The following is a 23,999-nucleotide window of genomic DNA, read 5'->3' as shown; positions in this document are numbered from 1 at the left end:
CTTGTAGGGAAACAGGGTTTCTCAAGCTCGGTAGTGTTGATACCTGGGCTCGATTATTCTTTGTTAGGGGGGACTGGTCTGTCTTTGAAGGATGTTCAGCTGCACCTCTGGCTTCTATCCACTAGATGCCAGTAGCACACCCCTTGCCCCACCCTGTGCCCACTCTCCCCCCAGTTGTGACAAGAGGTTCTGGGGTAACAAAATGGCTGCCAGTTGAGACCACTGGTCTATGCCAAACAATTTAATTTAAAATGTTTCCCATGCAGTTCTCTGGTTGTCCTTTTTGTTCATATTTCCTCAACAAGATGGCAGATCTCTGAGGCAGAAATCATGCATAATAATATGCCTTCTATTCTTCCAAACGTGAAGACAAAGATAAAAAGAAAGTCAACTAGTATTTGTTGAGTGCCAGCATTGTGGCTGAACTTTTCCAAGTACTTTGCATATGCCATTTCATCAATTCATTCTACAAATATTTACTGAGTGTCTGCTTCTTATATAATACTTGAGAGGCCACATTCCAGTCCTGGCTCATCTCTTTAGTGTGACCATGGGTAATTTACTTTATCATCTCTCAGTGCTTCAGTTTCCTTGACTATAAAATGGGATAGTAATATCACTCATCCCTTGGGTTGTGAGGATTACATGGGTTGAAATGTGTAAAACATTTAGAACAGGATCTGGCACATATAAATATCTGCTGAGTATCAGTTATCACTATTACTGTGTGTCAAGTCTGGTTCTTGGTGCTGAGGAATCAGCAATGGACAAGAGGCCTTGTCCTCCTGGAGCTTTTATTCTAATATGGTCTCAGAGAAGCCTCATTAAAGGGATAAGCAATATCATTGCCCCATCTCACAGATGGGGAAGGTGCAGTTCAGTGAGAAGAAGTAATTTGCCCAAGGTCACATAACTATTAGGCCTCAGGGCTAAGGTATGAACTCAGCTCTCTCTGGCAACAAAGCCATACTGAATACTTAATAGGTTCTCAGCATACTTGCTGATGTCTAGACAGAAAAGGAAATTATTTTCTTTTTCTTTTCATTCTTTCCTACTTTTGTTTTCTTTTTCTTTTCTAAAGACTAGTAAAACCTCTCTTTCAAGTTTTATAAATACATTTTGCTTCCCTTTTTATATTTGGGTCTTTATTTTGCTCATGAGCACTGTGCTATCTCTGCCGATGAACCAATCCTAAGTCTTAGATACAGGAACTTTCATTGAAAATGAAATGTCCACAGTGATTCATCTTTGCAGCAAATGGATAATGTGTACTTTGGGGTTTAAAAATAGAGATGAGTCAAGAAAATCATATGTTTCCTGCTTTAAAAAAAACTTTTCAAAGATTTGGGTGCCCCTCCACCCCTTACCATCATATTAAACACGATGACCATAATTGGGGTACACATCCAAAGAGAACCTAAAATAACTCATTCCTTTCCAGTTTTAACATTTAGAAATACTATTTATCAAAATAATAATTTCATCTATTTCTAGCTACATCTCATGTTAGCTCAGGGACTCCAGTGTGTCAACATACACCATGCGGAACCTATCACCTCATGGAATGTAATGTGGGATTGGCTGACCCTGTCACACTCTTCCTCTCTCTCTCTCTGGACATGAGTAACTGAGGCACGAGGGTCCTGACAAGGGCTGCCTTCTTGCTAAATGACTCCTGCGTTATGGTTTTCTCAGGACTCTGCCTGTGTGTGTTTATGTGTGCTGCTTCATAGTGGGTGTGGCAGATGAAGCAAGCGGGCTGGTGAGGCTGCAGTCTGGAAACTTGCAGGAAAAACCCTGTCTTTGGCACCTCCTAAATCAGTGCTTCAGCAGGTCAGCCATCCTGTCTGCTGTTAGAAGCTCTGGGTCCTCAGCTCGTACTGACGGCAATGAGATGCTGATTTTCAGGTTGAATGGTAGTTTCCCCCTTTTGATGAAATCTCATCAAAGTTCACCCTGAAAGAACACACTGGGAAAAAACTTTCCTCTTTTTAGGTGAAGGGAAAAGACATGAAGTTTTTAGAGAATTCCTTGAACTAAAAAATATGCTACATATTTGCAATTGGATTCTTGTTTGAAAGAAGACTCTGTGCCCAAGGACCTTACAAGTCTACCTTGTGAACAAAAGCCATATTGAAACAAGAAGAGAAGGAAGGGGGTAAAGAAGGAAGAATGGATGAAAGTTGGCATGACTGAATGAATGGCCCTAAAGACATACCAAACTTTAGGGACATCCCTTGAGGCCTCAGTCTCCTCTCAGGACTGGCCTTCACTCACACCAGGGACTTTGTCATGTCCTCCTGGTTCTGTGTGTGTCCCTGTCTCCTTCTCTCCTCGTGCTGACTGCCAGGTTTTGAAAGTCATACCTCCGAGTCGAGGTTCCCAGATCAGCTCTCCCTTCCATCCCAGGATAAATACCCGGTATATTCAAGCAGGTGTGTCACGCTGCAGTATGGCCACTACCACACAATCCTGTGATGCTGTCATGCATTTATCCTCATCCCATGATAAAAGTTCTTGAAGGTGGTCTGTCAGCTGCCAAAACTGTCTAGAGAAGAGACGGCAGTATTGTCTCTATTCTGCTCCACCTTACATGGAGGAAACAATAATCTTGTCTCTGTCTTTACCCTGCCAAGTCTATATGTATTTGGCACATTTAATATGTTTACTATCAGTTAATAACATGAATGATCCCGGATTCCCTCCTTCACACACATCACACTTAAATACACCAAGAAAACAACAAATTTTCAATTGTGAGTGGTCAGTTCTGTGAGAAATACACTAATATTTAGGGGTACAGATACTTCAAAAGGCTGATTTAAAGATGGTACAAACTTGCTTTGCTTCAGGGGAAAGTGGATATTGCTGGAGAAATTTCTAGAGATCAGCAGTGAGCAAGGCACTCATAGCACTTAATATTTTCACCAGCAACAAGCATCTTGCACTGACCCTGAATCTGCTCTTTATTTTCCTATCACCATGTCTCTGATGCATCCTTCTCTCATACCTTCACTTGCCCCTTAAAGGTTCAGCAGATCTGATCAGTTTCCTCTGAGTTGCTCTCCTCATAGTCATGGTCTTTCCCTTCTCTGATCCACCACTGAATTTTGGGCTTCTGCTGTGGTAATCATGATTCTCTTCTCTGGGTTTCTTGTGTACTTGACACACTCACCTTGAGTTAAGGACTGGGTCTCACTTGCCTCTCAGGGAATCACGTTGCCTAGCACAGCATTGAGAATATTCACGGCTACTCTATAAATGTTTATGGAACGAACGGAATGAGTGACTTGATGTTATTTTGTAAATGTGAGAAAGACTATACTTTCAGGGATCACTTCTATAGTTTGTTATTTTTTAAATTTGAGAGATCAGGATGGAGGTAAAGAATGCAAATATTGACACTCAGAAGATTTGGATTCAAGTTTATGGTCTGCCTTGTGCATCTCTATGAATTAGGGCAGGGGAAGATCATTTAAATCTTTCCCCCAAAAAACTGAGGATAATAATGCTTACCTGTGACCTCCTTAGGATTATTATAAATCATAAGAGTTGATGCAGGTATTGGAGTTTTTGAATTGTGCATTGTGAAGAGATTTTGGTTGATACATGAGTATTAACCTACTTAGTAGGTCTCCTTGCATTCCAGTTTTCTCTTTTTCCTTCTTACTCTAATGCTAACAAGACTTTTGTCTTTGGTGTAAGAAAGTACTGTGGGTCTCCCAACCAACAAGTGCATGATGGATCTGTGAATAGTTGGATCAGTGCTGTTTTCCTGCTCTGGCTCACAACTGCACTGTGGCCATCGAGACCTGAGTGTCAGAGCAGAAGTTAGGTCCATGGGTGCATGCAGTGACTCTGTTAAAGAAGATTTTAAAAACTCATATGTGTAAATTGGGCTAGAACTTGCATTGTTGGGCTTCAAATGTACTACATTTTTACACAAATGAATTGACCAGTCATGCAGTTCCATAATTCCACGGGGACCTCAATGTGGGTTAATCAATCATTATACCTACGGAATAATCCCTTTTTGTTATTGCTAAAGTATTGATGGTGTTTTCTGGTTTGGGAAGGTCTAGGTACAGCTTCTCCACAGGATGTTTTTGAGAAGTAAGAGGAATAGTTGAATAAATGCTAAAAATAATTGTTGAATGAGTGAACTCCCAATTATCAGGATCAGGGCCCTCTCTTCATCACTGGGAAGAATATTCTCTGGCATCTTTTTTCAAGGGTAATACTGGTAACCTCTAAGTTGAGATGGGAAAGGGGAGAACTCAGAAGTAGACATCTTCACAGAATACACATACCCAGGATTTTTCAGTGTACAGTAGGTCTTATCAGCACTGTTATATTTTATGATATTTGCATCAGTGATTTTTTTTTAAATCGAGTTTTAAAAATAGAAATCCAAATACAGAGGACAGAGAAAAACTCTCCATTGCATCAGTATGAGTGTTTTTGTAAGATACTTTTTTTTCTTTTGGCGTCCTGATCTCTTTGAAAATGCTCTTTTCTCTACTTATGGGGAAAAAATACACCTACTAACAGCCTGGAGGAATTATGCAATGTGCTTTGCACAACTCTCCATGGCCTCAGGTAACAATGTAAATGAACCTTATTAGACAATCTTTTTTTTTCACTGTGCAGGTGAGAAAATTATTTTTAAATGAGTTTTTTTTTTTCCTTTTGGATTCAGTAAAACTGCTCTCCTTGAATGAAGAGGAACCACATGAGAAGGAATTAGGGCATGTTACAATTCAGCTGTTTGAGTCAGATGTAAAAAGAAAAAAAAATTGGCATTTCTGAGGTGGAAAAAGCTAGGTCTTCCTTCTCAGGAATCACAAAAATAACTGCTGAAAACCCTCACACTTTCCAAGAGAAACTTCTTTAAAAGTTATGTGTAACTAAAAATAGGGGGATTATAATGGAAATCAGTGTGCATGCGTGAGAATCCCAGAGCGGCAGAAGAGGCCTGGACTGGAAGCCCAAGGTATGTGATTTTCAGTCTGTCCTAAGGATTTACATCTGCTGGCTGGAAGAGTGTTTAACTCTAGGGAGCTACCCGTGTTCTTCGCCTGTAAGATGGAGATCTCAAAGAAGTCTCAGTGAAATGAACTTTAGGTTTATCATTGGGTTTTGAAGAAAAACCCACTACCTACACAAAGCAACGATGGTAATTGTTTTAAAGGCTTGTCAAAAGCTTGGCTCCTGACTGTAGTGGTTTGGAACAACATCATGCATTCCTGGAGTGGTGGAGACATCAACTTTGAGAGCATTTGTTTCAAGACCCGAGATCTTAATTGTGATCGAATCCTGAGAAAGACCTTAACCCAAAATGACAGGTTTTCTAATGGGAATAGAAATACTTACTCTGCCACAACAAAGAATGTATGAACAAACAGTCTTGTAAAATACAGTGGTGCCAGGGGCTGGGGGAGGGAGTATGGAGAGTTAACAGTTTAATGGGGAGAGGGTTTCCTTTTGGGGTGATTAAAAACCTTTTGGAACTAGATAGAGGTGTGGTTCCACAATATTTTGAATGTACCAAATACCACTTTGAAATGGTTAATTTTATGTTACGTGAATTTCACCTCCATAAAAGAAAAATACATTTGTAGTTCAAGATAGAAGGTGCTTGCTCACTCAGTGCAAGCATTATTGCATCATTGCTGGCAGATATGTGGAAGGGTTTTTTAATAATTTTGGGTGGAATAGTTGCTATTTATACTTCCATTTTTTTTCAAGAAGAAAGCATTAATAGCCTTCATTGAAAAAGATACATGGCTGAAATAGAAGTGACATCCACACATTTAGAAGAGGAGTCATTATTTTGAAAAACTGAGGGTTTTTTTTTATAAACTTATGTAATCATTATTTTCAGACTGTTTTCATTTGCAGAAATGGGACTTAGCAAAAAGAGGGCACAAATGGGTGAGTTACAGCAGTATTGCACAGGGATTGAAACTTGACCTTCGTTGTATTGATGACACACAGTCCTTCTGAGGCATCTTGACTCATCCAGATTTCAAAAAGCACTCCGTTGAAAGGAATGTGGACTCAGGAAGAATTTAGCATGACTGAAAATTGATAAAAGAGAGCTCAAATCAGCTTGCCCTGCATGCCAGGACATAATCACCTTGCTCTAAAATGCCCCTTTCCTGGGGCAACACACAAGCCTTTTTCATTTTCCAGTTCCCCTCCTTTCTCAAGCCCACCCCCAAACCCTTAAATAAAAGTGCTAATCTCCCTCTTGAACCTCTTCCTAATTTCTTGTTTCCACTGTCCTTCCATACTTCGGTAAAGCATTCCAGATACGAAATGTCAGACCAGGTCAGGACCAGCGAAGGACCCAATTTCTGCAAGTACATCACTTGTTTCTAATCTAATGATGAGGCTCACACCCAGAACACTCTCAGTTGTGTTTCTCTCCAGGTGGAGCTCCAGACTCTTGGGTGCCAGATGATGAAGCCCTGCTTCTAGCAGGGGTTGGAAGCAGCTGCTCCCATATCAAACCTCTTTTTCTCCCAGCCAGTTGCGGCAGAGTCTACACCCAGCTGTGATTCGAGGTGTTCGCTGGGAGCTCTCATCTCCACCGACAACCTTTCATCTCGATTCTCTATAAACTTTTCTTAATATCTGCTTGTTAAACCTGACAGAATGGCATTAGAACAAAGCTAACCTGGCTGCTGAAATGCTGGCAGCATCATGTGTCAGGCCTTTTTGCTTCTTCCTTTGATAAAGTTTTGCCCAGCTATTATGCAGAGGCCTTGTTGGATGGTTCTGAAGCCTCAGAGCAGAAAGGCATCCATCTGCTGCAGAAAGCTCAAAGGGTGATGTGGTCCTGGGGCGTACCCGGAGTTGAGTCATGTATTTCTTCCCCCAAATTATTCCCAGTGAATACCAAATCAAAACTCCTCATCTCAACTTATGTAAGTACTTTTAAAACCTTTTGAAACAAAACTTTTAAACTTGGCTGTGCTACTTAAAAATCCCAGAAGCGAGGCAATTCTAGGCAGTTTCATAAAATGGTCTCGAGGACAGTTCTTTTCTAGGGGTCTCAGAGTAAGTTAGTATTGGCGTGAAGATGAGAAGTTAGATCTTCTTATGAAGAAGAAAACGACCTTGTTTGTGGTATGATACGAAGTCTCTGAGCCTCTCTGAAGCCCTGCTGTTGCTTGAACTGACATGATCAGAGATTAGAGTGCTGTCTGGACAGTTGGGAGAGCAAGGTTTGCAAATTTACATTGCTATGAAGGGCCCACCCTGTCTTCAGACTGGTCAAGAACCCTTTCTAAGAATAGGGCATGCCCACTGCAGCTGACTCCAGCTCTGAGGCTTTCTCTTTGGGAATGGTTTTCCACCTAAGGTCTTCATACAGATCTGGTGAAGGTTGGGTAAGAGCCATGGAAACTGCCCTCTAACACTTAGCTAGTACAGTCCTTGCCATAAGAGTATGTGGTCAACAAATGGTTTTTCCATTGACTTGGAGGTACAGTTGACAGAGCATCAATAATTTGGTTTGCTAGAGTTGGCCTTTAAACTCTGAAGAAGCTTCCACCTCACCCACCCCAATTCCCACCACTGGCCAAGAAAGGACGACATGGTGATATTTATAGGATCTTCATAGCATGGTCCTCTCTCTTTGCTTTAAAGCTGAGTTTTTCATATCCACTTATTTTAACCAATGTGAAGGCAAATACTAGATTTGAAATATTCTTTGTGATCATCCCTGCCTTCCCCCATAAAACCTAACTGGTCCTAGATCACAGTGAAACCTCTGTGAATGCCATTGGCATTACATCCCTGGCTGCAGGCCTCATTTGAAGCTAAAAAATCAGAACACTCGTTTTATCTCCTTAAGTGCTTCTTAATGTATGATATATATTTGCAAGGAAGAAAAAGACATTTTCTCAGAGCTGTAGGTCAATACATTGAGAACAATGCTATGGCATAATACTAGTTAAACTCAGTTAATGTCAGTTTCAAGTTCAAGAACAAACAAATGAGATGCCTGGTTCTTTGCTCCCCCACACCCATACTCTCCTCCTTACAAGCTATGCCAGGGAGAATTCCCATCCCCAGACTTTTCTCCTTATAAGGTGTGGTTTCTGCCATTAAGAAGTCTGCTTGGACATGGAAGACTTCAAGCACTAAATTATGTCTCCTGCTCCCTGCTCACTGGCAGCAGCTGTGCCAAGGTCCAAAAGGGAACTAGGTAGGTGTGTCCTCATAGGAGACAGTGTTCCTCCCTTAATTGCTGTAAAAGCTTTTGAAGCCATTGTCTGGTGGATCTAAGGAGATTGATCCTGGAGGTGTGAGCTCAGACTGCAAGTCAGGAGCTCAGAGTTGTAATTCTTGGGTTGGCTATGACTCACTGTAGGGCCTGCGGCAAACTCACTCATCTTCTTTATGCACCAATTTATTCATCTGCAAAACCTAGGGAAATTAACACACAATTTCCTGATGGGATATTATATGGTTTGGGCGTTAATAATCATGGCAAATAAGTTTGATGGCAAGCACCCCCAGAGGTTTTACCTGCTAGAAGCCTCTATGAATTTTTAGTAGGCTTTGTTGGTTTTGTTTCCAAGTCTGGACTTCCCTCTTTGGAGGTCTTTAAATCTACAGTAAGGAAACCCAAGTTCCCTTGAAGTTTATTCTAATCCTGGTAAGCACAGATGATTTCCTTTAGGATTGTGTCACATGGTAGTTTGCAAAAGAGATCTTCTCACCTACCACAAAGACCCCCCACTGCTACCCCTCAGGACCAGATGCCATGCAGGATGGGAACCAACTTCTGTGGTGGGACCACGTTGTTTCAGAGACCATCTGTGTGAAAGTGCCTCGTGGTCTTGGCAGAGCTATTGCGTCAACCAAGAAACATCATAAAGACGTCCTCCTTTGTTGATAGTGTTCTTCCCTGTCTGATGAAACAGCCCTTTTGGGGATAAAAAAAAAAAAACAAAAACAAAAAACCTCAAAATGAAAAACAATGTGTCAATAAATGGAAATTAAATGAATGTGTTAGCATTAATTTGTTACATTCTACATGTGCTCCTCTGAAGAAGGGTGTTTATATTCAAGGCCAGATGCAGGCTTCCAGTACGGTAAAGTAAGAAAGGACCCAAGAGAAACGGATCCAGCAGCCCTCACATGGCGTCCATCTCAGCCGAATCCTCCTGTATTTCGCTCACTTAACTTCTCTCGGAAAGGACTGCAATTCCTAAGTGTTCCAGGCTCTGGGTGGACTGGCCTCTGCTCTTTGTCTTCCATATTTCAGGTCTCTTGGGTCCCGAAGCATATTTCTGTCTCATCTACTTAACTCTGTTGCTAAATCTCTGCCACCATGCCTGTCTCTTCAGCTCACCAGATTTCACACTCATTTGCCAGTGGCTGTGAAAGGAAATGACAGCAGAATTTCTCATGGACTTGGCTCCCATCCAGCGTGGAAAACTTACTGAGTTGATGTCTCCCAGAGCCCGTCTTTAACTCAGGTGTCCCCGTTTCATTGGGCTCAGCAGATTTCCTACATCTGTGGTGTACGACATTGTAAAGAGTTCAATCTGGGCTCTTTTCCCCCTTATGTGTCCCCATTCCATGTTTAAGCCCAAGGAGCCTCCCCATAGGTTTGAGACTGAAAAAGTGCAGATTGTATCAGTCCTGCTTTTAGCAGTGCCCTGTGGAATAAGACACCTCCTGCTCAATGTTCCCTCTACTGCTTTTAAGGTGTTAACAGACGAGCAGGATCCATGAGCTGACAACCATGCTGTGTGAGCAGTAGAGATGGTGAGCAGAGCTCTGGGCTTAGGGCCCTGGAAGAAAACAATGGAATGTAGGCATTTCATGCTCATTCATTCATTTAATCATTCTTTCATTCACTCAGCAAATAGTTACTGAGCTCTCTTGTGCTATGCACCAGGTTGGCCATTTGAGATATGATAGCTGACACCTACTGAATGACTACTGTAGGGCAGGCCCTGTGCTAAGTGTGAGTCTTCCACAATGCTGAAGGATAGTGCTGTGGTTATCTCCCCTCTAAGGGGAGGAAATTGGCACTAAGAAGTGTTAAGTAATGACACACAGCCAGCAAGTGATGGAGTCAGCATTCGAATGCAGATAGTCTCACTCAAAGTCCTGGGTTCTTAACAGCCACACTGCACTGCTTGAATGCAGGACTCTTTACAGACATTGTGGGGGATACCAGGACAAAGAAGACATAATTCCTGTTCTCTGGAAGTTAATGGTAATGGGGGAACAGATATTCATCGTGCTGCCACTTACACAGTTTGATCTTGGACACATGACTTCAGTGTGCCTCGGTTTTTTCATCCTTCAGTGGGATAATGTTTTTTATTTCTTATAGTTATTTTGAGGATTAAATGTGTTAAGATATGTATAACACTTAAGGTAATGCTTTGTTCACCCAAGAATTATTGGTTATTTATTATTGTTTTTATTATTAACTATTAATAATCGCCAGAATAAATAAGAATATTCAATGTGCAACTACTGTGTATCAGATGCTACGTTAATCACTTAGTGACTGATATATGGTGAATAGGATATAGCGTCGATGTCTCTTTCTATTCTTTCATTGAAGTGAAGATAGCCTAAAGAATAATTCTAACAGCAAAGAAATGAGAAAGCCCTGTAAGACAATACTCTTTCCTCCTTAAGACAAAGAGGACGATGTTGAGATAAACCCTAACTCCACTCAGTCCCCCAAGAACAAAGAGTATCTCAGATATTGGCTTAAGGAGAAGGGGATTAGAGAAAATGCTATAGTTGATATAGAGGAAGTTGTTTGAGAGCAGCTGGGCCAGGGAAGGGAAACAGAGACGAGCAGTAGGCAGCTCATGTGCTCCCCAGGCCACTGCATCTCCACATTTCTCTAGTGGGTCACTTCCAAAGATGTCCTGAAAGCTCACTGATAGGTTTGCCTGTCCTGTGTGGTTGGGAATAAGGACAGGGTAGTCATTGGGGCTCTCAGGGAAGGGCAGTGCAGCCCTTCCATTATCAACTCAATTGAGTAAAGGGCAGACCTCAATTTTCTCTGGCCTTTCAACACAGAGAGTATGTGTATGAACCAGGGGGAAACTATAGGACCTGTGTAGGAGGAAATGGGGATCTTCGCATTTATTTGCTGTGTTCTAGGAATGTCGAGGGATATAAATGCAAGAAGGAACAGTCTCTGTTCTCAGGGAATTTGAATCCTTTCCTTCCCTACCATACTCAGCCTAGAAATGCATTTATTCAACTCCTTGGCCTTACATAATATTGCCATGACATTACCTAGTTTCTGTCCCCACCCCCCCTCCAAATTCAATTACCTGAAGACTGACTTACATAACTGCTTTGATTGAGAAAGAAGAAATATTTTTGAGCAGGAGATTAGAGTGAGATTTGAAAATGCCTTTGAAGATCTTGTAACTGATTTTACTGTTTGGCTGGTTGTGAGAATTCTGGAGTGTGACTGAGTTGCCCAGAAATGATGAGATGACCATGTATTCTTATTACAGCCCCACAGTGACATGTCCCTTTAGTTTCTGCAAAAAGCAACTGAAGATCCAGGGCTACCAGAATCTGAGGCAGCACTGCCATCACAGGCATGTTCTGCCTCACTTCCTATTCACCCTGAAAATGGGCTTCCTTTTAATACTGCAAAATAATAGGGTATACCCCCCTTTTTCATGCAAGAGCACCATTTCCCCCTCCCACAGCTTTCTTTGTTTCAAATTGTTCATTCTTGGCAGTGATATTCTTAAACCAGGGAAGAATGAGGAAATTTCACTGTCTTGGTGAAATTACCTCATTTAGGAATAATTGGTATTCACAGAAGAGATGCACATTTTCATCCACCTAGTAATGAACAAATTAACAAGACACCTACTGAGTTGTGTTAACAAAATTACCAGATGTAAAAGGAACTAATTACTATCCACTTCATCCAGACAAACTCAAAACTGCATTCATAATGGGGTTTGTGGCTGACTTGATGTAGACTGTGGAGAAAGGAAATGAACAGGTGCCTGGTGATCAAAGACTCTGTGCTTGGCGATTGTTTTGGAAGTGGTCCTTGCTTCTCAAGAAGGCTGAGATTACTTCTAGAGACCTTTCTTCCTTGCTGGTGAAGATGTGTACAACATGCACACTTTCTTTCAGAGATAACTGATTGTTACCCATAAAATAGCAACCCAAACCTACAGAGATGAATTTTTAGAAATAGCAATCTTTTGTGAGGAGATGTAGCCAGCAAACTGACTATATGTTTTTGGGGTCAACTAACCAAATTCACAAGGAACCCCTGGCCTGGTGTCTGAAGGAATTTAGGATCGGGGAAGAGTTCTGATAAAAATGAAAGTAGAACTCTTGTATGTATATTGGAATTTTGGTATTTACTCACACTGAATACTTCTTTTTTTGAGGTGTTTGAAATAAGCTGGTGGTAGTTTTACTGATTAGACAATTTAATTAATTAATTAATTGGGCTTAATTGCATATGATAAATATATGTATATTTAGAATTTATAATAAAGCTCCAGAGGAATTTGAAGTAACTTTTGGACTATTTAGTTTCAACTAAATATCTCAGCAATTGAAATGGGAAGTAAAAGAAAAAATAGGAAATTAGAGATGTTAAGATGAGGAGGAATAAAAGAGGGCTTTAGTTTCTTCATGCATTCATTCATCCATTCAATAAGTATTATTGATTGACTACTATGTGCTAGTAAATTTCTAAATGCTGGGCATAAAACAAGAAATAAGACAAGTGAAATCTCTACACTAAAACAAGATAAACTCTGGAGAATAAGAGAGATAAAAAGGAAACAAAGAAAAGAAAAAAAGATGACTTCAGAGAATGGGAAACAAACAAAAAAAGTAAACAGATGATGTGATAGAGAAATAGGGTGGGGGATGGGACAACCAGCATGAAGTAGAGTGGTCAGGGAAGAACTGGAGATACGTTCTTCTAGTCAATCTAGTGTTTGCTAGTGTAGATTTCAAATGGGAACCAGTTTGAAGAGCCAATTAACCAAAGTCCTTACCAAGCATAGATTTTTTGGTTAAATTTTCTGCACTCTATCATATTTTCATGGCTTAGTTACATGTATGCAGGCGCTGATTGCACTTCTGCGCTCTGTAGCAAATTTCTCTCCCCCTCCCCGCCCCACTTGGAGAGGAGGGCAAGGTGTTCTGCATTTGCCTCTGGGAAACCAATGAGGTAACTTTACAGAGGGCTTCCCTGTTTTGCTCAATGACAACATATTGAGTGGCTCTCAGCACTAAGGCAAGCGTACTTGAGCAGTTAGCTCAGAGTAGCTGTGGAAACAGGATCTGGAGTTCTAGGAAGAAATCTTTCAACCGGAGTTCCCACCACATAAACACACACACTCAGGGAAGGGATATGGTAGAGCCGTAGGCACTCTGCACTGAGAGTTAGAGCTCAATGAATTTTGGTTGGATGCATTAGTAAGTGAATGAATGACTGAATGAATAAATGGAATAAATCTATAGCTCTTGGAAATGATCTCAGACATGGGTATGTGGAGTCAAAATATGCTAGTGAAAAAGCCACTACTACACACACACCGCACACACACACACACGTGCACATGTGCACACACATCTTATACTGATAAGTTCCCCAAAGCCAAGCTGTGAAAAGACACAGGGGGTCTTCTCTGGATTGGTCTGTCATAGAAGGTTTTATAGTAACATCTTTCTTCAGAGGAAGATGCATTTGAGACTTATGTCGAAGAGTTTAACATCCTATTTCTGAAAATATGTAAAATGTCTTTTCTTTTATAGCTGGGGCCATCTCAAAGTAGGGCAAGAATGGGAACATTAGGTTTTCTTTTTCAGTAAAGAATAGAGATGAAAACAGGAGAAGGGGGGTATCATCAAAAACAGAGAACCAATTCGCAATTTGGTGACCATTGTGAGACAATGGGAAGAACAACAGACCAGGATCAAAAGAGTTGGCTGGTGGCTTTGGACGGGTTACTTAACCTCCCTGAACTGCAGTTTTTAAAATATAGGTAGTGCATCATATCAATTTTCAAAGTATGGTCTGTTGAGAGTGAAATTATGGTACATCTTCATACTTCTCTTGCAGACATTCATGACATTGGCATTTAAAGAGTCTGAAAGACTTCTAATAGCGACATCTGCTTCACTTTGTTTAAAAGAACGTGTTCAAAACTTTTTCCTTTTGATCACGGTTGACATATTATGGAACTGTTTTTCCAATAAATGTAATCTTAGGATGCTGCTCAAGACCCTCTGGTATTTGCATGCGCACACACACACACGAGTGCGCACACACACATGAGTGCGCACACACACACACACACACACACACACACACACACACACACGAGTGCACACACACGCTGCATATCCATATCGTCCTTCCAAGCAGAATAGGTCAATTTCTTCCCCATACCTCCTACTTTATTGAGCCATCATGATTGAAACTCACTCTAAGGTCAATTCATCTCTTTTTTTAAAGCTCTTACAAGAGAAATTTACCCCCATTAAATCTCTTGGCAAGAGACGCAGCTTCCTAAATGTTCTAAAGAGCAGTTGTTTCCAAAAGCAAAATCAGGTTTTTAGGTAAAAGCCCCAGGCATAGAGGCTCTTAATGTCTGTAGGTGTTATTGCTGCTTTTTCTGAAGTTACCTTATCTTGGATTATTCTTTTCATGCGTATACAGAGGGATGTAAGTCTAAGGGATGTGTGTAAATAGGTGCCATCTGCTAATTGCAGAACCCAGCTGAAGATGGCACAGCTTTTTGAGTCTCTACCTGAGTTCTGTTGACTTTATGATCTCTAAAGGAATGGAATCAATTTCACCTTCTTCCTCATCCTTTTCTAACTTGTTTAGAGTTTTCAGTTCTAAACACAGTTTCTGGCATAGAATTTATAGGTGTTCAATAAAACAACTGTGGAATAAATGAGTGAGGCTGGCGGGGGAGGGAAGGAAGGAAGGGAGGGAGGGAGGGAGGGAAAAAGAAGACATGGTCTTTTGTATCCCCCATTATTATAATCTGTGGTTCATGCCTGTTTTTCCCATTTTATATTGTGTTATGCTGCACCCTGGAAGATTTCTACCATCACCCTAGTGAATGCTTGTTTTACTTCCAATTATCCTATAGCATCTGCTTTTTAAGCTGATGGTGGCCACTTGTTACCAGAGACACTTTGGAAATAGCTAAAGGCCAATCAATAACATGTTGATACTTGTGGAGAGATTCTGCTCCAAAAACATAATTGTTGGAAATTTTATTCTATCATTTGGCTCGAAGCACAGCATGCAGTTGTCACAAGGGGACATTTGCTCTGGGGGTGAGTATGACATTGATAGGATCTAATTTCACACCCAATACAACAGGTTGAAGAGCATCACTACTACTTTGCAAACCTTGAGTTTTGTCTGCTGTTTGGTGCCTTTTTGTTGCCAGACTCTATTTCCTAGTTTGCTCTGCCAAAACTGGCAGGCTAGCAGCTTTTCAAAAAAATTAGGCAGAAGATAGAATTTTCTGTAGCATATGATGAAAGATGGGGGAAAAAATGAAAGTACTGAAATGTCTTTATACAAATGCAAGGACTATAGGAGGTTGGCAAGAAGATAACTGTGCATCTGAGTGAAGGAGGCTATGACTACATTTAGATAAACAAAATCTGCTGAGATCATGTTCATTGCTAAGATGCCATCCTTAAAAGATAAATACCTAGAGGGATTGGATAAAGAAAAAAATAAGTTGAAGAGGTGCCATCTACATCAAAGTGCTTTTACAAATATTAATGGGGCTCATACTTGGTGCTTAGCATTGAGATAATCACTAAATTGAATTGCAGCTTCTGAGATAATAGTATATAAAAGCTGTACAATACAATTGTCTGTTTCCAAGATGCTTCCGGTTTTGTGGTAGATGCTACCTTCTTCAAAGAATATCTAACACCAGGCTTTATTTCTTGTATTTAAAATTATTTGAATGCATTTACATATCAAACATATCAACTGAGGATACAAAAATGCAAAGAACAGATGTACTTTCAGTTCTAAGGGATTTTGTAAACTATCGGAAGATTCACAGACAACCTTCCCACGAGGCAGAAAGTACTACTTAACAAATGAATTGTACCAACAAATTTACTAGGAGTTCAGTGGAGGGAAGTATCACTTCTTCCTCATATTATCAGGGGAAGTCCTTTTGTAGAAGGTGGCATTTGAACTGGGCCTGGGACAGTTGGTAGGATTTCAGGAAGAGGAGATATATCTGGAAGACTAATGGCAAAAGGAAGTGAATGAGCAAAAGTGAGAGGACAGAAAATAATGTCTTCTCTATAAGTTTGCTTCTTTGCTTATTTCTCTGTCTCAGCTGTTGGTGTCTTCATCCCTACCTGGACACTAGGCTGGGCATCTGTGAGTCATTGATGATTTCTAATTTTCTTTCACTCTCTCAATCTAAGGTGTCATTGAGTCCTACTGATTTCACTCCTCCTACTGGCAAAAACTTGACCCTCTTCCTCCATTATCACTGTATGGGCCTTAGAGAGATGGTTATCACCTTGTTACTTAGATTAGTGTAGATGCCTTTCTCCTTTCTTTTTGTTTTCAGATTGTACCATTGTAATCAACCCTTTATAGGGTTTCCTACCAGAGAGATGGTTATATAACTCTAATCCCATGACGTCACTCCTGCTTAAAAGCTTTCAGTGGTGCTCCATTACCAACAAGATGAAGTCTAAACTCCGTAGCATGGCACATGTGTCCTCCTTGAACTGGTTCCGGACTACCTCTTCAGCTTCATCTGGCACCTTTCCCTTCAAAATGGTCTTTCCTCAGTAGGTACTGGGAGATTATTATCATTCTTTTTAGAAGGAAATAACATAATAAAAGAGAAAGATTAAGTTAGCTATTCTTTGCAGGAAAGATTAAAGAGTGTAATGATTATATACCTAATGTGAAGTCAATAGACCTGGATTTGGATTCTAGATTTGCCACTTGATGGTTGTGTGACTCTGGGTAATGTACATAACTGCTATAAATCTTACACATTCCTAGGGAGGATTAAACTCAATGATGCAGGCAAAGTACTTAACAAAATTGCTGGGACATAGTACACTTATACATGTCTAGTAAGTGGTAGTTTATTGTCTTTATCTCTTCTTTTCTCATTTCCGTCCCCCCCTTACCTAGCTTCCTCTCTTCTCTCCTTCTCTTCCTTTCTTCTCTCCCTTTTCCTACATTCTATCCCTGATTCCTTCCTTTCTCCCCATCCGCCTACCTTTCTTCTTTCTCTTTCTTACTTTTTTCCCTTTTCTTGGAAGCTTGAGACTCTGCTTAGAGGAAATGGGAGCCAGAATCAGTGTGTGAAAATGGATTTTTGAAATAGATTTCAGATCCATGTCTGAGTGAAATGTATTACAGAACCTCAGGACATCATGGAAAAACAAAATTAAAGTAAAACTGCATGAATGAAACACAACATGGATGCAAAAAACATGGAAAAATCTTTATACCAGATATTTGTATATTATCACTCTAATGTATGATTAAATATTACTTTTTACTATGAGTGTTGAGGGTTGTTTCTGTTAAAATTAGTACACCAACAGGACAATTATTAAGATTCTAATATTTCTAACATAGAGTTCATAGGCCATCATGTTTATTGGACACAATGTGCATAAGGCCTAGGACCCATGCACTTTCCAAGTACTTGAAAGAAAGGAGTTTGTAATCTTGGAAACTAATACATCCACACAAGAAATAATTAAACTTCCAGTAGAACCTAATACATAGAAAGTTAACAAAACTGAATTCGGGGGAGAACTGGTATAAGAATTATGAGATTGTGGTGTTTTAGATATTTTCAGTAGTTCTAGAGAGAGTGTAAGAAATAAGGTCAAGATATAGGTAATGATTGAATGATTAACTATTCAGGCAGAATCTCTTTTGGGGAATATGTATAGACCTAGACTTTTAAAGCAGAGAGAGAGTATAAATTCATTCTTATAACAGCCCTGTGAGGCATATACCATTGTGTTTGTCCTAGTTTACAGAGAACATTGTTTTTGTCATTCTCTTTTACTTCTGTCCCTTTTAAAAACTTTTCTTGATATATGTGCATTATAGTTTGTTGCAACAGGTATGCATTACTTTTTAAGTTTTAAAATGGAAATTTTAGTTTAAGAAATATGAACCATGCAAAAAGTGGAAAAACTTAATCTAAGTATTAGGAGACAGGTACCTTGGTTAAATAAAATAGTTGTAATTTCTCTAGAAATGAATGAAGGAAAATATAAAATGTTTTAGATGAAGAAATGTTTTAAATTATCTTTAGTTAAAAAATTATCTGAATAGAATAAAAGGTACATATTTAAAATAAGTGGGAAAAAATGCAAGGACTGAGTGAGTGAATTTTAGTGAAGTTGGGTTAACTGTTATTAAGGGGGAAGAAATTCTCTAAGAAAACACATTCTTAAAGTTAAAGAAGAAAGGCCATGGCAATATGATGAATATAAAATGGCAAAATTCCTGAACATTTATGTTTCTAATTTTATTTAAACAAGAAAAATGCAGATAAGAAAATCTACAATTAGAAATTAATGGAAGACCTTTTGGGAAAAGGAAAAAGTAATAGGCAGAAATTCTCAGCCAAGGCTTGAAATATGGAAAGTTAAGAAACCACATGAATCCAAGGGTGAAAGGGAATTGGTATCACTTATAAAGCTACTTATAATTACTTGCTAAACATGCCAGAGGATTAGAAGCTTTCTAAGATGAGTGGGGAATACGAAAGTAGCTCTATTAATACTGGTATTTCCCAGTAGGTATGACATCAATGCTTAGTAAAATAGAGAGATGGTCACATACATCTTCAAATAGGTGCAGATCCTTTAGGAGTCAGCATGATGGAAACTACCGTTTGGTAGTAAATAAGGCATTTGTTAAAGAGGACTGTACTGATTCGCTTTTGTAAGTCTTTCAAGTCTTATGGTAAATAATAATAAAAATAATAATGATAGCCAACATTTATTCACTGCATACTTTGTGCCAGGTACTGTTTTCTAAACACTACTCATGTATACATTTATTTAATTTTCAAATAGTCCTATGAAGCATAATAAGCATCAGTAAATGACGCAAAAGAGTTCATTCACTTGTTCGGCAACTGTTTAGCTCCCACCTTGTTTGGCACCATGCTTAGTAATGGACATATCCTGGTATTGATGAAAGAAGACAAAACTTCTGCTCTTTTGAGACTGGAATCTACTTCCAAATATTAGGGCTAGTGCTATTAGAGCCTAATGTAATGGCCAGCTGCACATTGCTTAGAATGTACCCCTGACATGCCACAGACATCTGTCAGGCGTCTGTTTAGGTCATTAAGTCTTATTATCTGATGGGAGGCCATTGCTGATCTCTGAGTTTAAACATTCTCCAATGAGCTTAAGAATCTTAAAGCCAGAAAATTAAGATGAGATCCAAGATGTGGTTGTAACTATCTTATTTCCTTATGGATCTTGGAGGACACACTAAGAAGAGCCCTTGAGGCGTATAATATACTGAAATGGCCAATTTTGGAATCAGACTGTTTAGGTTTGAATCCCAGCTCTGCCAGTTACTATCTAGGTGACTTTGAACAAGTTAATTGATCTCTCTGTAAGTGAGGGAAAATAATAAGCACCATTGTAGAGAGTTGTGATAAAAATAACATGAGATGATACAGGTGCAGAGCAAGTGTGACATGAGTTAGTGATGACATAATGATGTCATTAATGGTGATGATAATGATAGTGACAATGATAGAAAACAAGGAATATAGAATGGAGAAGTTTGTCTGTTGTTAGCCCACTCATTCTCTCTCTTCTTCCTTCCCTAAAGCCAACTGCTTGATATTTGGGGTGTCTTTACTATACAGTTTTCCATTTGTTCCAGTTCATTGTGCCTATCATCTTTGAGCAGAGGTAATGACATGTTAAAAAGCAGTAAGAATCACTACTATCCATTGAGTCCATTACGGTTCAGCCACCACCCTTAGTCCAAATCATTCATTAAATGTGTTTAATCCTTTCAACAACCCTACCAAAAAACCAAGATTCAGACAATTGTAAGAAGCATCTAGAAACAGATGAGAGCAAGAATTTGAAATCTTGTCTGACACAAAGTCTGTGCATTTTCACTTTACTCTGCAGTAGAATGCTGAAGAGATGTAACTACATATGATTTATTAAGTGCACAGTGGGTGCTAGATGTGGTAAGTCAGAGTATTATAGGCTCCATTGTTCCTCTCTACAGGAACAGAGTGACAGAAGATGTGAATGCACCAATGAGTAAAAATGTAAAATTTCTATACATGCAAAATAATCTTTTCCCTTTTTCTTTTGATGTGTTATTCATTTTTTTAAAAAAATGACCCTAACTTTAAAAGTCTGGTACACTGCTTCGTAATTTTTAATCCTTAAAGTGCCTAGATTTCCACTTTTTATTAATTTATATATTCCCTAACTTTCTCCATGGGAAAACGTCTATGTGAAGTATCTTACTCTTGAATTGGTAGAATCTGTTGAGTATCTTATTCCCAAGTTAGTGGAATCTAGAAAAACATAAAGAAAGATAGGAAAGACCAAGATGCTTCCTTGGATGTTTCCACATTAAATGTGGATTACAAATACATATTCAGTTTGAGAGAACATCTGTAAGAACTCTCAAGTATCATTCCTATTTTTCGTCACAGCCAGGGGAAGAGGACTATAAAGAAAACACTGAAAAATTATCTGAAATAAGAAAATAAACAATTTATTTTGAATAATTTCAAATTTATATCTCGTTGTGGTTTTGATTTGCATTTCCTTGATGATTAGTGATGTTGAGCATCTTTTTATGTGTCTGTTGGCCATTTGTATGTCTTCTTTGGAAAAATGTCTATTCAGGTCCTCTGACCATTTTTTAATTAGATTATTTGGAGGTTTTTGTGTTAAGTTGTATAGTTCTTTACATATTTTGGATACTAACCTTTATCAGGTAATCATTTGCAAATAATCGTCTCCCATTCAGTAGGTTGCCTTTTTGTTTTGTTGATGGTTTCCTTTCCTGTGCAAAAGATTTTTATTTTGGTGTAGTCTCAATCTTTTAATTTTTCTTTTGTTTCTCTTGCCTGTGGAGACATATCTAGAAAAATTTTTCTACAGCTAATCTCAAAGAAATTACTGCTTATGTTTTCTTCTAGGAGTTTTATGGATTCAAGTCTCACATTTAGGTCTTTAAATAATTTCGAGTTTATTTTTATATATAGTATAAGAAAGTGGTTCAGTTTTACTTCACACCTGTCAGAATGGTTAAAATAAAAAACACAAGAAATAACAAGTGTTGGCGAGGATGTGGAGGAAAAGGAAACCTCATGCAGTGTTGGTGGGAATGCACACTGGTGTACCTACTGTGGAAAACAGTACGGAGGTTTCTCAAAAAATTAAAAATAGAATTATCGTATGGTCCAGCAATTCTACTACTGGATATTTATCCAAAGAAAATAAAAACACTCACTTAAAAAAGTATATGCACCCCTATGTTTATTGCAGCATTACTTATAATAGCCAAGATATGGAAGCAATCTGTGTCCATCCGTAGATAAGTGGATAAAGAAGACGTGATACATATATACACCAAACAGAATTGTACTCAGCCATAAAAAAGAATGAAGTCTTGCCATTTACAACAACACGGATGGACCTAGAGGGTAGAAGGATAAGTGAGATAAGTCATTCAGAGAAGGACACATACCATATGATTTCACCCATATATGGAACTTACAAAACAAAACAAATGAACAAACAAAAAAGACAGACAGACCAAAAAAAGCTCCAGAATCTTAAAGAGAACAAACAGAGGTTTACCAGAGGGGAGGCGGGTGGGGGTGGGGGAAATAGGTGATGAGGATAAGTATATTCTTATCCTGATAAGCACTAAGTAATGTATAGAATTGCTGAATCATATTATATACCCAAAACTAATATAACACTGTATGTTAATTATACTTCAATAAAAAAGAAATAATAATTTCAAATTTATAGAAGAGTGAAAAGAAAATTTCAAAGATCTCCTTATTCCCTTTACTCAGATTTCCAACTGTTATTTAAGCATTTGCTCCATCATCTTTCTATCTGACTCTGTGTCTGTCACTGTCACTCTCTTCCCAGGACAATCACACACACACACACACACACACACACACACACACACACACACGAAGTATATATCCCCATTAACACTGGTATTCTAAACTATCTGAGAGCATATTGAAAACACAAAGCCCTAATAATTCTAAAAACTTTGGTGCATATTTCCCGAAGCCAAGGATGCTCTGCTGCATAAGCATCATACAAACCTCCAAATCAGAAAATCAACTGATATGACGCTACTATCCAGTCAACAAATTCAATCAAATTTGGCAATTGTCCCAATAAAGTTCTGCTGTTCTGGTGCAGGATCCCATCCAGGAACACTCACTGCATTGAGTTGTCATATCTCTTTGTTCTCTTCCAAACTGAAAGAGTTCTATGGTCTTTCCCTCTTTTATGTCCTTGATCAATTCTTAAAGAGTATAATTCTTAACATTCTTAAATTGCTTCCTCATGACCAGACTCAGGTCACACTCTCTTGGCAGAAACACTATGGGCAAGATGTTGTGTTCTTTGCAGTACATCATATCAGGGGCACATAATACCGATCCATCACATCTCTGGTGATGTTAAACTTGAGCATCTGGCCATAGTGATATCTGGCAGATTTCCTCATTGTAATGTCAACATCCTCTTTTGTAATTGACTAGCATTTTGCAGGAAAATATTCTGAGAGTACACACTAGTCTGGCCTCAATAGTCCTCCACCTCTGCCTGAATAAATGCCATTTTGAGAGTTATCTAATGGTAACTTTCTATCTCCGTAATTTCTTCTAAATTTATTAGTTGATGCTTTAGTTTAAGAAACTTTTTGCTTTTCTTGCACTTAGTTATATTAGTATGGACTCATAGATTTCAACTTAATTTAATTGGTTGTAATATCATTATTATCATTATCATTATTTATTTTGATGCTCAACCCCTTCCTTATATGGCCAGAGACAGTCCCTTTTTGTGTCTTTTTTACATCTTTCCATCATTCTTTGAGCATTTCTTCACTTTTTGATCACTGGGTGTTTCAGGTTCATGTTGTCCTCTCCCTGCCTTAGCTCTGAAATCATTCATTTCTCAAAGAATCCAGGTTCCTTTTTGTGGAGAGGAATATTTAGAAACCAAGAAGTGGGAATTTAGTGTGATCAGTGTTACCAGAGTGTTGTTAATTCCTGGCCCTCTCAGTGGATAGGGCTAGAAATAAATTTATTTTTATATGTATACACAAATATACATCCATATAAGTCACATACACACTTAAGCCTGTAAGTATTACAAATATAATAGAATGTTATATTTATATTATATTATAAATATATATATGTATGCAGCTATATGTACATGAGTATTAGAGAACGGGGAAGCAAAGAAAGGCAAAGAGAAGAAAGGGAAAGGAAAAAAGTGTTAAACAGGTTTTTAAAATATAAATAATAACCAATTTGTGTATTTGGGTCACGCACTTGCAAAATTTGATTGCACAGAGGGGAAAACATTAAGAAAGTAATAGGGGCAAAAACATGACCTTTTAGTGTAAGGGCTGTAATGGCAAAGAAATATCAGGAAGAAGACTTTTGGTATATAGAGAAAAAAATTCTTTTGGATAAAACCTAAGACTGGGGGCACCTGGGTGGCACAGCGGTTGAGCGTCTGCCTTCGGCTCAGGGCGTGATCCCGGCGTTATGGGATCGAGCCCCACATCAGGCTCCTCCGCTATGAGCCTGCTTCTTCCTCTCCCACTCCCCCTGCTTGTGTTCCCTCTCTCGCTGGCTGTCTCTATCTCTGTCAAATAAATAAAATAAAATCTTTAAAAAAAA

This window comes from Ailuropoda melanoleuca, chromosome 9 (genome assembly GCF_002007445.2).
Source record: "Ailuropoda melanoleuca isolate Jingjing chromosome 9, ASM200744v2, whole genome shotgun sequence".
In the NCBI taxonomy this organism is placed as follows: Eukaryota; Metazoa; Chordata; class Mammalia; order Carnivora; family Ursidae; genus Ailuropoda; species Ailuropoda melanoleuca.
The sequence above is the reverse complement of the archived record's forward strand: the minus strand, read 5'-3'. Positions refer to the sequence as shown.